Consider the following 10381-nt stretch of genomic DNA (forward strand, 5'->3'; position numbering starts at 1 on the left):
TTATATATATATATATATATATATATATATATATATATATATATATATATAGGTGTAGTTTCTAAAAGGTTGCAACCTTCAACAATCCAATTAAGATATATATATATATATATATATATATATATATATATATATATATATATATATATATATAGGTGTAGTTTCTAAAAGGTTGCAACCTTCAACAATCCAATTAAGGCGCATCTTAAAATTATATCATAACATGTAATTTTGTTGTAAAAAGTCTTTAGTATTATTTTAAAATCTATTTTCATACCTAATTAGAAAATTTTAAATTTCAAAAATAGTTAAAATCAAGTAGATCTATAAATATATGAAAATCTTGAAAATGGATTATATAAACTTTTCCATATATATATAACTTCAAATAGATTTTATAGCTTCTTTATGGTCTAACATTTTTGCCAATACATTATCCTCGTTTTATTTTGGATTGTAATCTTTAATGAAGAATATAGCTCCATGAGCAAAGGCCCCTGTCATGATGGAGCTTGTGATGTATTGGTAATGAGCATATAACGCAGCTTGAGTAGTAAAGTTTTGTGCTGTTATATATATATATATATATATATATATATATATATATATATATATATATATATATATATATATATATATATATATATATATATATATATATATATATATATGGGAAAAGATGCATAAATTCATTAGGTCATATGAACATATGAGCCCAATGACTCAGATTGAATCTGGGCTGATCTGACCATCACGGATGTCCGGTAGTGTTTGAATTTTTTTTTTCTACAGATCCAAATCACTTGACATTTCAAGTGCGTTCTTCTCATTAAGCCTAATAAAAATATAAAAAAAATTATTCATAAGAAATAAAATAACCAAAATATCTTCCAAAACTTTTTGGGGGTATTTTGGTCAATTTATTTCATGTAAAATATTTTTTTGATATTTTTTCAAGATTCACCTATTTTTTATGAATATACACGTAAAATTTCAAGTGATTTGGATTTGTAGAAAAAACTTTAAAATTCAAACACTACCAGATCTTCAGATCGGTCCAGATTCAATCTGAGACGTTGGACTCATATGTTCATATGAGCTAATGGGTTAATCACATCTTTTCCCTATATATATATATATATATATATATATATATATATATATATATATATATATATATATATATATATATATATATATATATATATATATATATATATATATATATATATATATATATATATATATGGTTTTGTTAGACTACATCGCTTGTGATGTAAACCCTTAAAGTGCTCAACATTTTTAAACATTTAGATAGATACCTTTATCTTATAGTATAGTAACTTTTTGTTTAGGGGTGTTTTAATTAATTAGTCAATGGTAAACTAGAAATTCCTAATAGAAACAAAAGCATTTATTAACAATAGTGGACAATGACCTCATCGATATGGTGCGTGACATCATCGATATGCGGTGTGACATCACCCACAAGGTCAATTAATTGTTTTTAATTACTAATAGAATGTCATTATTTTTTTTATAAAAATATCCATTCTACCCTTCTAAATGACCAAAATTGCCCCTACTTGAAAAAGTTTGTATTACCAAGGGTATTTTAGGGTCAAAAAATGTTTTAGATTAAGTATGTGAATATTAAGCTGTTATATTTTAGTATTTCTTGTAGAATTCTGTAAAAGTTTAAACAGAATAGAATTATGCAAATAAAAGGTAAAATTGATATATCTATGACTAACCAATGTGTGTCGTTAAGATTACCTATTTTGATACTAAATACTAAATTGCATAACATCACATTACATTCTTATATAAAAATTTGTACAGATACATCGAAAAGGAAAACAAACTGTAAACAAATTATAACAAACTGTATAACAAACTGAAAATCAAACTAACTGTAAACAAACTGTAAAACAAACTTACTGTTTACATATGCAATAATTGGAAAAGATTTTCCAGTGTTGAGGGCAATAGGAAAGGAGAGAACGAAGATTACAATCACACATGCTAGGAATATGAAAAGGAGGAAAAGATAGAACCTGGAAATTAAGGTGAATTATGTGACCTGGTATGAGCTATGAGGTCAAGATAGCTGTTGCAGGAGATGGAGCAGGTAGAGGGCAGAAGAGTATCTTCTGAGAGAGAGAGAGATGAGAGAAATGCAGAGAAGAGAGAAGTGCAGAGAAGAAATGAGAGAAGTGTAGAGAGGAAGAGAGGAGAGGAGAGCGTCTGAGGAAGGGCTCCTGAGTGACCTACCTCTTCGGAGGAATGAGAGGCTCTTATATAGAGGGAAAAGGATTGCCTTCGTTGCGAAGGAAGGAAGAAGGTGACAAGGCATAAAGCAAAAGAGATGTGACATAGGGAATATGCTGTCGGCGAAAGAAAACAAAATGGAAAAGAAAAAGTGAAAAAGCCTTTTGTCGTTGTCGGCACTTGTGGACAAAAAGGCATCAGAGAACAGTATGCAACTTTGTCTTTTATGTCGGTGCTACAGTGATGGTATCCTTGAATAGTCGTCATTTTGTCTTTTTATGTCGGTGGAGAGAATCTGTGCACAGTCTTGGTTTGTCGTATGTCGGTGGAGAGTATCTTGACATAGTGATATGAGTGAATCATGGTCTTTGACTGAATTCGTCTAGATCATCTTCTTCTTCAGGGTCTGTTTCTTCCAAGGGAAAGTACCTATTGTTGTGAGTTGGTGATGACTGTATGGTCTCATCTGATGAGACCGGCTTCCTTCCTACTTCTGCAAAGATTTCCTTCATTTGTTGTTCCAAGGTTTCTTTGGAAGCATTAGGGTTTGATTGTAGCATATTTCTCAAATATGTGGGGAAGTCAAAGGAAGTATTGGTTGTATTATGTCTACTTGGACTGAGGTTATATATAGGTTAAAGAATAGGAGAGAGTTTCACCCTTTCAAAGAGAGAAAACCAGAACGAAAAAACTCTGAGATCGCAGGATCTAGTGACTTTTTTTTTTTTTTTTTGTAAATTTCAGCCCTACGGATAATTTTATTTTACTCACAGAGGCGATAATATTTCTGTGACATAAAATTCTACCATATGAAATCTAAAATATCTATATTGCCATATCACTTTGTAATTCCAAACAATCTATTAAACAACGATATAAATGCTAATCCTTTAAACAATACATGCTTATAAAAATGCATGTAACTATTATACAATCCTTTAATCAATACGTGATATGTAATGACAATCAATGGTACTCACTGAAATTCACTGCAATAATACCAATAGAGGTTTATTGTTTTGAAAACATGTGAATAAGATAAAACATATACTTCACGTATGACTCACCATTAAAGATATACCTGAATATATATGGATCTAATATAAGCAATATAAGATAAAGCAATATGGAAGATAAAACTTGATCCCTCTGATACCATTGTTGGTAAAATTTGATGAAGCGTGTATTAGATCAAACCCGAGATTAGAAAAGGGGTGTCGTGAAGCTGGTAATCCCAGAACCTGGATTTTTATCCCTTCGCCTTTTAAAGAGATGTACGCATCCTCTCTCTGGCATCCCATTTTATAGGAAGAAGAAGGGATAACTGTTGTATTTTTTCAATGGGGCTCTAGGAAACAAAATGGTTCTCTGATCTTCGAAGGGTTATATTTATATGGATATGACCATTGGATATATGAAATTACCATAAATATAGACTAAGATACGGAAGGCCTCATATCCAAACATGCCAACAAATTGATCCTTGAGTTTGAACAAAATCAGCATGGAAGTTGAAATTCGAAAAGGCAGACGGGCAATGCAGAGGCCATGAAATGCCTAGATCAAATCAAATGGATATATCTGTTCGAGAAATGATTGGATCAAGAAGCCAGCAAATTTATTGGAACTCGGTGAAGAATAAGAGGAGGGAATTTATGTTTTGCCATTGATTTATCGAGAAAAACAGTTAAAAGTTTACAAACAATGATGACAGAAGTTGCAAAGATTAACGAATATGAATTTCCAGACTAACCAATATGAACAAAAACAGATCCTTCAATAACGAGAATAGCCTTCAAAACAAGCACATTACCTATTCTCCATCACCAAAAACTGGGAGGAGATTGTGATTGATGGGTTCTCTTATTTCTCTCTCCTCTCTCTAAATACTTCTCAATCTCTATATACTCCTCTCTCTCTTTCCCTTCCTGTCCCCCTTTTAGCCCCAAACATTGGTTTCTCTCTCCTTGATGTTGCGGTCTCAAAAGAAATAGAACTTTTCTCCCTATAACGCCTTTTTGGTATTCTCTCTCTATGTTCTCTAGATTATTTAATGGAGTTGCAATAGAGTTGAGGGAAGATGGAAAAATTGCTTGCCATGGTGAAAGATTACTGGTGTGACAGTGGAGAGGAACTAAGCAATTGGAGTGATGATGGAGAGGGACAATGACTAGGAGTATATGGGGGCATTGTTAGCAAATCTTCTATTAAAAAAGTGATTTTTGAGAAAGTTAAAAATTTGAGTTTTTCAAAATATCTTTAAAAGTTATTATTATTATTATTATATATGAAACCAATGGAAATGCATATTTTTTTTCAAAAAGCTTTTAATGAAAAAATTTCTTAGTTTTCTTTTAATTCAAATGTCTTCATTTTCAAGAAAGATTTTCAAACTTTCTTGAAACTCTTCATATAAAATATTTGAGTTTTGGTTTTATAGAAGAGGGTTCGAAGGTAATACGTATTTTAGGAAAAAGTCATGTATCCATTTCTATAATTATCATTCCAAATAGACCCTGGTCTATAGAGAGGCCATGGACCTTCAAATTACTAATAATAAAAAAAAAAAAGTTGAATTCGCTTTGAACACTTTTGTTATTGTCCAAATTACAATATTTAGTCATTTTTACTTTTTTTTTTTAAAATGCTATATCATCCACCCTAAAAAGCCCCTCCTCTCTCTCTTCCCATCCATGAACTACTTCCCCCTCTCTCGGTTTTGCAACCTTCGTTAAACTCCCACCTCTCTTACGTCCTGATCCTCACAATAGATTTAAGGGTCTATTGGACAAAAGTGAATCAAAATGTTCAAATTTTAGGAAATCTAAATAAAGGCAATGGCTGCTTTTCGTATGTCCGAATTATATTAAGGGTGTGGTTTGTATAGAGCCTAGGCTCCAAACAATCAAATTAGAGCCTACCTACAAATAGTGTCGAGAAATGTGGTTTCAATATTGGAAATATTTAAGATAGACTTAAAATATATTTTAATCTTTATTTGTAAATTTTAAAACTTCAACTATAGTGTAGATCGACTGATCTATGAAAACTTGAAAATATTGAAAATTGACGGTCCAAAAATGCCTTACAAAATACACTATTTCCAAGACTTGAAATCCATTTTTTCCTCATGTTCGTGCATTTTGATGTCGAGATGATCAATTTGAGGATATTTGAGCATCAAAACAAACAGCTTCTAGTGAAATTTTTGAGGTAGGCTCTAATTTGATTATTTAGAGCCTCGGCTCTATATAAACTTTTCCGTATTAATCCTATTATGTGGATTTTTATGCAGGCCTGACTGTGTACACATGTATTATAGAATTTTTTTAGATTTGAGATATTTGACTTTTTGAAAGACAAAATCAGAATTTATTAAATTTTTTTTATTGGGCTCTCTAGCCATTAAAGATATGCACTACCCATAAAACTTATAAATTAAAATCAACAATTTATAGAAGCACAACACAATGGAGAGAGAGAGTAATTGTTTGATAACTTGCAAACAAATATGGGCCTACATGTATTTCCATATTCTATTTTGTTTATTGATATTGAATTGCCTTATATTGATATCCAACCTCCACACACAAGATTACAAGAGAGGAAGAGAGGGAGATCATTTGTTTGAATTGAAACTTCATTGGCATGTCATATAAGAAAATAGCTCCATTAAAAAAATCCATAAAGGGATATGATTGCAAATTAAGTTAATATTATAAAAGTTTATTTCTTTTCGTTTTTTTTTTTTTTTTAAAGAAAACTATAAAAAATAAACCTTTTTTTTTCTTCAGGTTATTGAAAAAAATCGCAAATCTTCTAAAATCTTATTCATACTCCTTTTGCCATTGTTTGCGATATTGTGACTAAAATAGTATTCACGGTGGAGTTGGGTATGTGGAGGTTATCAAGTTTGACTCAGAATCGTGATGGTTATAGAGGCCTTACCTGTACTTTCGGTTTTTCTTTTTTTTGTTTTTTACTTTTTTTTTTTTGGGTGGGGGAAGGGAGTGTGGTTTAGGTTTGCGGTGTGTGGGGCGTGGTGGGGGGAGGGGGGGGGGGTTGGGTTGGGTTGGGGGTGGGGGAAGGGAGTGTGGTTTGGGGTTTTTTTGTTTTTTACTGTTTACGGTGGGTGTGGGTGTGGGTGTGGGTGGGGGGGGGGAGAGAGTGTACTTACACAACAGTGATGGTATCTTATACAAAATGAACTTTCAAGGTGGGGTTTTAAGTTATGGGATGGTTCTATGATACGTGATGCTTTATAAAGTGAAAAAGCATCACGGCTCCTCTTGTACGATGATGATTCAAGAAGTCAAGAATCACGGTTCAATTAGAACCGTAGAGATCTAAAATCCCACATAAAGAGGGTCGCCATTTGACCATCACGGTTTTAAGATAATCATGATAACCTCTACTGACCTAACTCTACCGTGAAGGGTATTTTAGTCACAAAATCGCAACCAATGACAAAAAAGGGTATGGATAAGGTCTTAAAAGATTTGGGTTTTTTTTTTAAATAACATTAAAAAGGAATATTTTTTGTAAGTTCCCCAAAAAAAGAATACATGATCTCATATGTAAAAAAATTAAAACCTAACATAATATCATCAATCAAACAACAACTAGCTTCTTCTATTGCAATAGTCAACCCACATATTATATGCAATGTTGTCTTGTAATAGATAACTTATGTCATGTTGATTAATTGCATAAGCAAGATCTGGGTCATTTTCTTCTTCAAAATCCCTTGGTCTATATATTTGACTTTGGTTTTCCTTGTCATATTCTTCATAGAGCTAGTCATCACCTCTAAACAAACATGATTATGTAAGAAAAATATTAAAATAACTAACTCGACTCGTTTTTAAATTATCTATACAGGTGGCCTTGAGAGCTCGCAAAGCGCTTTTTGAGAACACCAAATTTGTATCCATTGGGATTTTCTATGATTGTGAGAAAATACTGAATTTCAATGTATTTCAGAGCCATCAAGGCTTATCGAAGATATGTACAAGAGCTCCAGTTTATAGGATTACAAAGCTATATACTACTAAAGAAAATAACATATGCAATGAATTACCTTCCTAATATGGGTACACATAAAAGGAAAGAAGATATTGTACACAAAAATAAATATAAATTTCTATAACTTCACACTCCTCCTCAAACAAGAAGCTTAAGAGAGAGCAACTGGAGTTTGGACAACAGGAGACAACCCTCAGAAACATGGCAGGAACAGAAGATCGAGCAGCGGCAAATCAGCAAGCCTCTGAAACAGTTGGCTCAAATAAAACAAGCTCAAGCAACAACAGAGCAACATGCCTTAATAATGGAGCTAGGATGAGAGAGGACTTTTTGGTATGCATTGTTAAGTGGGAGATTTAAGGGAGATATGAGAAAGATATGGGAAACTTTATCTTTTTAGTTTAGGGGTTTTAGAAGGTGGAAAGTTATCATGTTGGAACCCAAATCAATATCTTTTTAAGTCCAATTCTTTTAAAATGTGAGGAGAGAGAGAATAGGGGATGACATGAAGAGAGAGAAAATAGGGGTGAAGAGAGAGAAAATAGGGAGAGAGTAGGGGATGAAGAGAGAGAAGATAGGGAGAGAGGGAAAGTACGTGCAAATTAGAGAGAGAGGTTTATTTTTTTAGTTATGGGTATTTTCTTTTTAGTCTATGTAACGGAAGATCTCCCTTCATTATAAAGTGAATGAGAATTGAATAAAATTTGGTATTGTGAAGAGATCGTTTCTGGGGTAGATTCTCTTGCAGACTTTAAGAAATGGTATATTCTCTCAATAAAAATAACTCGAAAATATTAAAAAAAAATAATAATAATTGAGAGAATGTACCTTCTCTCAAGGTCTGCAAGGGAATCCACACAAAAAACGATCTCTTCACAAGACCAAATTTTATTTAATTCTCATTCATTGCTTTACAATGAAAGGAGATATTCCTTTAAATAGATTAAAAAAAAAAGATAAACCATAGCTAAAAAAAAACCCTCACTCTCTAATTTGCATGTACTTTCCTTCTCTCCCTATCTTCTCTCTCTTTATTCTCTTATTTTCTATCGCATCAAGTCATCCCCATATCTTCTCTCTCCTCACGTCTTAAAAGATTTGGACTCAGATTGTGATTTGTGTTCTAACATGATGACTTTCCACCTTATAAAAACCCTAAACTAAAAGATAAACTTTCCCATATCTTTCTCATATTTAAATCTCTCACTTAATAATACATACCAAAAAATCCTCCCTCATCCTACCTAACATTATCATTATCCTAGCTCTCTTCTTATTCCTAATTAATAAATAAATAAACTCCAATTTTTATTTACATCATTCTTCCGGAGTTGGGAGAAGCTCGACCTTGAGTTTAAAGTCAATCACCCTCTATTAAATGGTGATGTAATGCCACCATCCACCTCATCACATTTTCTTCTTTTTTGTTGTTGCAGGAACTCTTCAAAAACCATAAAGTTCGCGACTTTGCTCAAAGAATAATTTTGAATACGAGCATGGACTGTTTATTTCTTACTAGGAAGGTACCGAGCTCCAAACAAGCACCATATGCAATCGATGAACACTTTGGACCATGAAATTCTGGAGATCCATTTTAAAACTGAAATCTCATGGACGTTTTATGGGATAGGAATCTTGTCTGCAAATTTGTTCTTGACGTTTTGGATCAGCAGCCCAGGTCGGTCGAGGAGCTCGAATCGTCTCTACAATAAGATTTGTGTCGGATCTTCATAGTTATGAGTGCCCTCTACTCGATGAATGTCGTCCTCCAACTATAGCTTTAATCAAATTTTCTATCGCTTGTCCCCAAGGATCATCCATTGTAGGAGTATGATTAGCTTGACTAGCTTTTGGTGGTATTACAAAAAAAAAAAGCTAAATCTCTAGATCTTACTTGCTTTCTAAACTGAATCTTTGGATCTTACTTTCTCTCTCTTTAGATCTAACTTACTCTGATACCAACTGATGCAGAGAGAAAAATAACATGGGAACAATAAAAATGAACAAAGAAAAGGTTGAGAGAATATACTATCTCTTAAGATCTGCAAGGGAATCTACCCAAAAAACGATCTCTTCACAAGAGCAAATTTTATTCAATTCTCATTCATTACTTTACAATGAAAGGAGATCTCCTTTTAAATAGACTAAAAAAGAAGAAAAATTATACCTAAAAAAAATACCTCTCTCTAATTTGCATGTATTTTCCCTCTCTCCCTATCTTCTCTATCTTCATCCCCTACTCTCTCCTTATCTTCTCTCTCTTCATCCCCCTATTTTCTCTCTCCTCATGTCATCCCCCTATTTTCACTCTCTTCACATCTTAAAAGATTTAGACTCCAAAAAAATAGTGATTTGGGTTCCAACATGATAACTTTCTACCTTCTAAAAACCGTAAGCTAAAAAAATAAACTTTCCTATATCTTTCTCATATTTAAATCTTCCTTAAATATCCCACTTCATAATACGTAACAAAAAATCCTCCCTCATCCTACCTAGCTTTATCCTTATCCTAATTAAAAATAAAATAAATAAATAAACTTCAATTTTTATTTGCATCAAGTTCACATATCAAAATAGACATGATCAATTAACATAATAAATAAACTCGATCATACATATAAAAACATATAATATGAATATGGACTCAGATGGTTAATGCGGTTGGGTGAGATTTCAGATGGATTTGGGTCAAGATCCAAAAACAAGAACATGCATAGGGGTGGTTTTTCAGATAGGGCAGATCGGCCGTTTTCAGAGGCCATTTTTCAAAGGTAGAATTAGAGGTGGGTTTCTGATTCGATTCAGATAAGTATTTCATATCTAACGGTTTTGGGAATTTGTTTTTTAATCCATCTTGACAATTGATTCCATGGTGATGCATTAATGTGCAGGAGCCTAGCCGATTACACTAGTCGAAAAGGGGTAATGTGAATAACAGCCATCATTTGCCTCATGGGAGGGGTAGCGACTAGCTTTGTTTTGGAATAGCAACTGTATACTTACTAGGAACAATTTTGAGATGGCCCACACTTACTATTAACTAGGACGTGCAAATAGATGGTGCAAGGTCCAGATAGACAGTGCA

Source organism: Amborella trichopoda, chromosome 11 (genome assembly GCF_054954075.1).
Source record: "Amborella trichopoda isolate Santa Cruz 75 chromosome 11, AtrichopodaSantaCruz75HAP2 v2.0, whole genome shotgun sequence".
NCBI classification, from domain to species: Eukaryota; Viridiplantae; Streptophyta; class Magnoliopsida; order Amborellales; family Amborellaceae; genus Amborella; species Amborella trichopoda.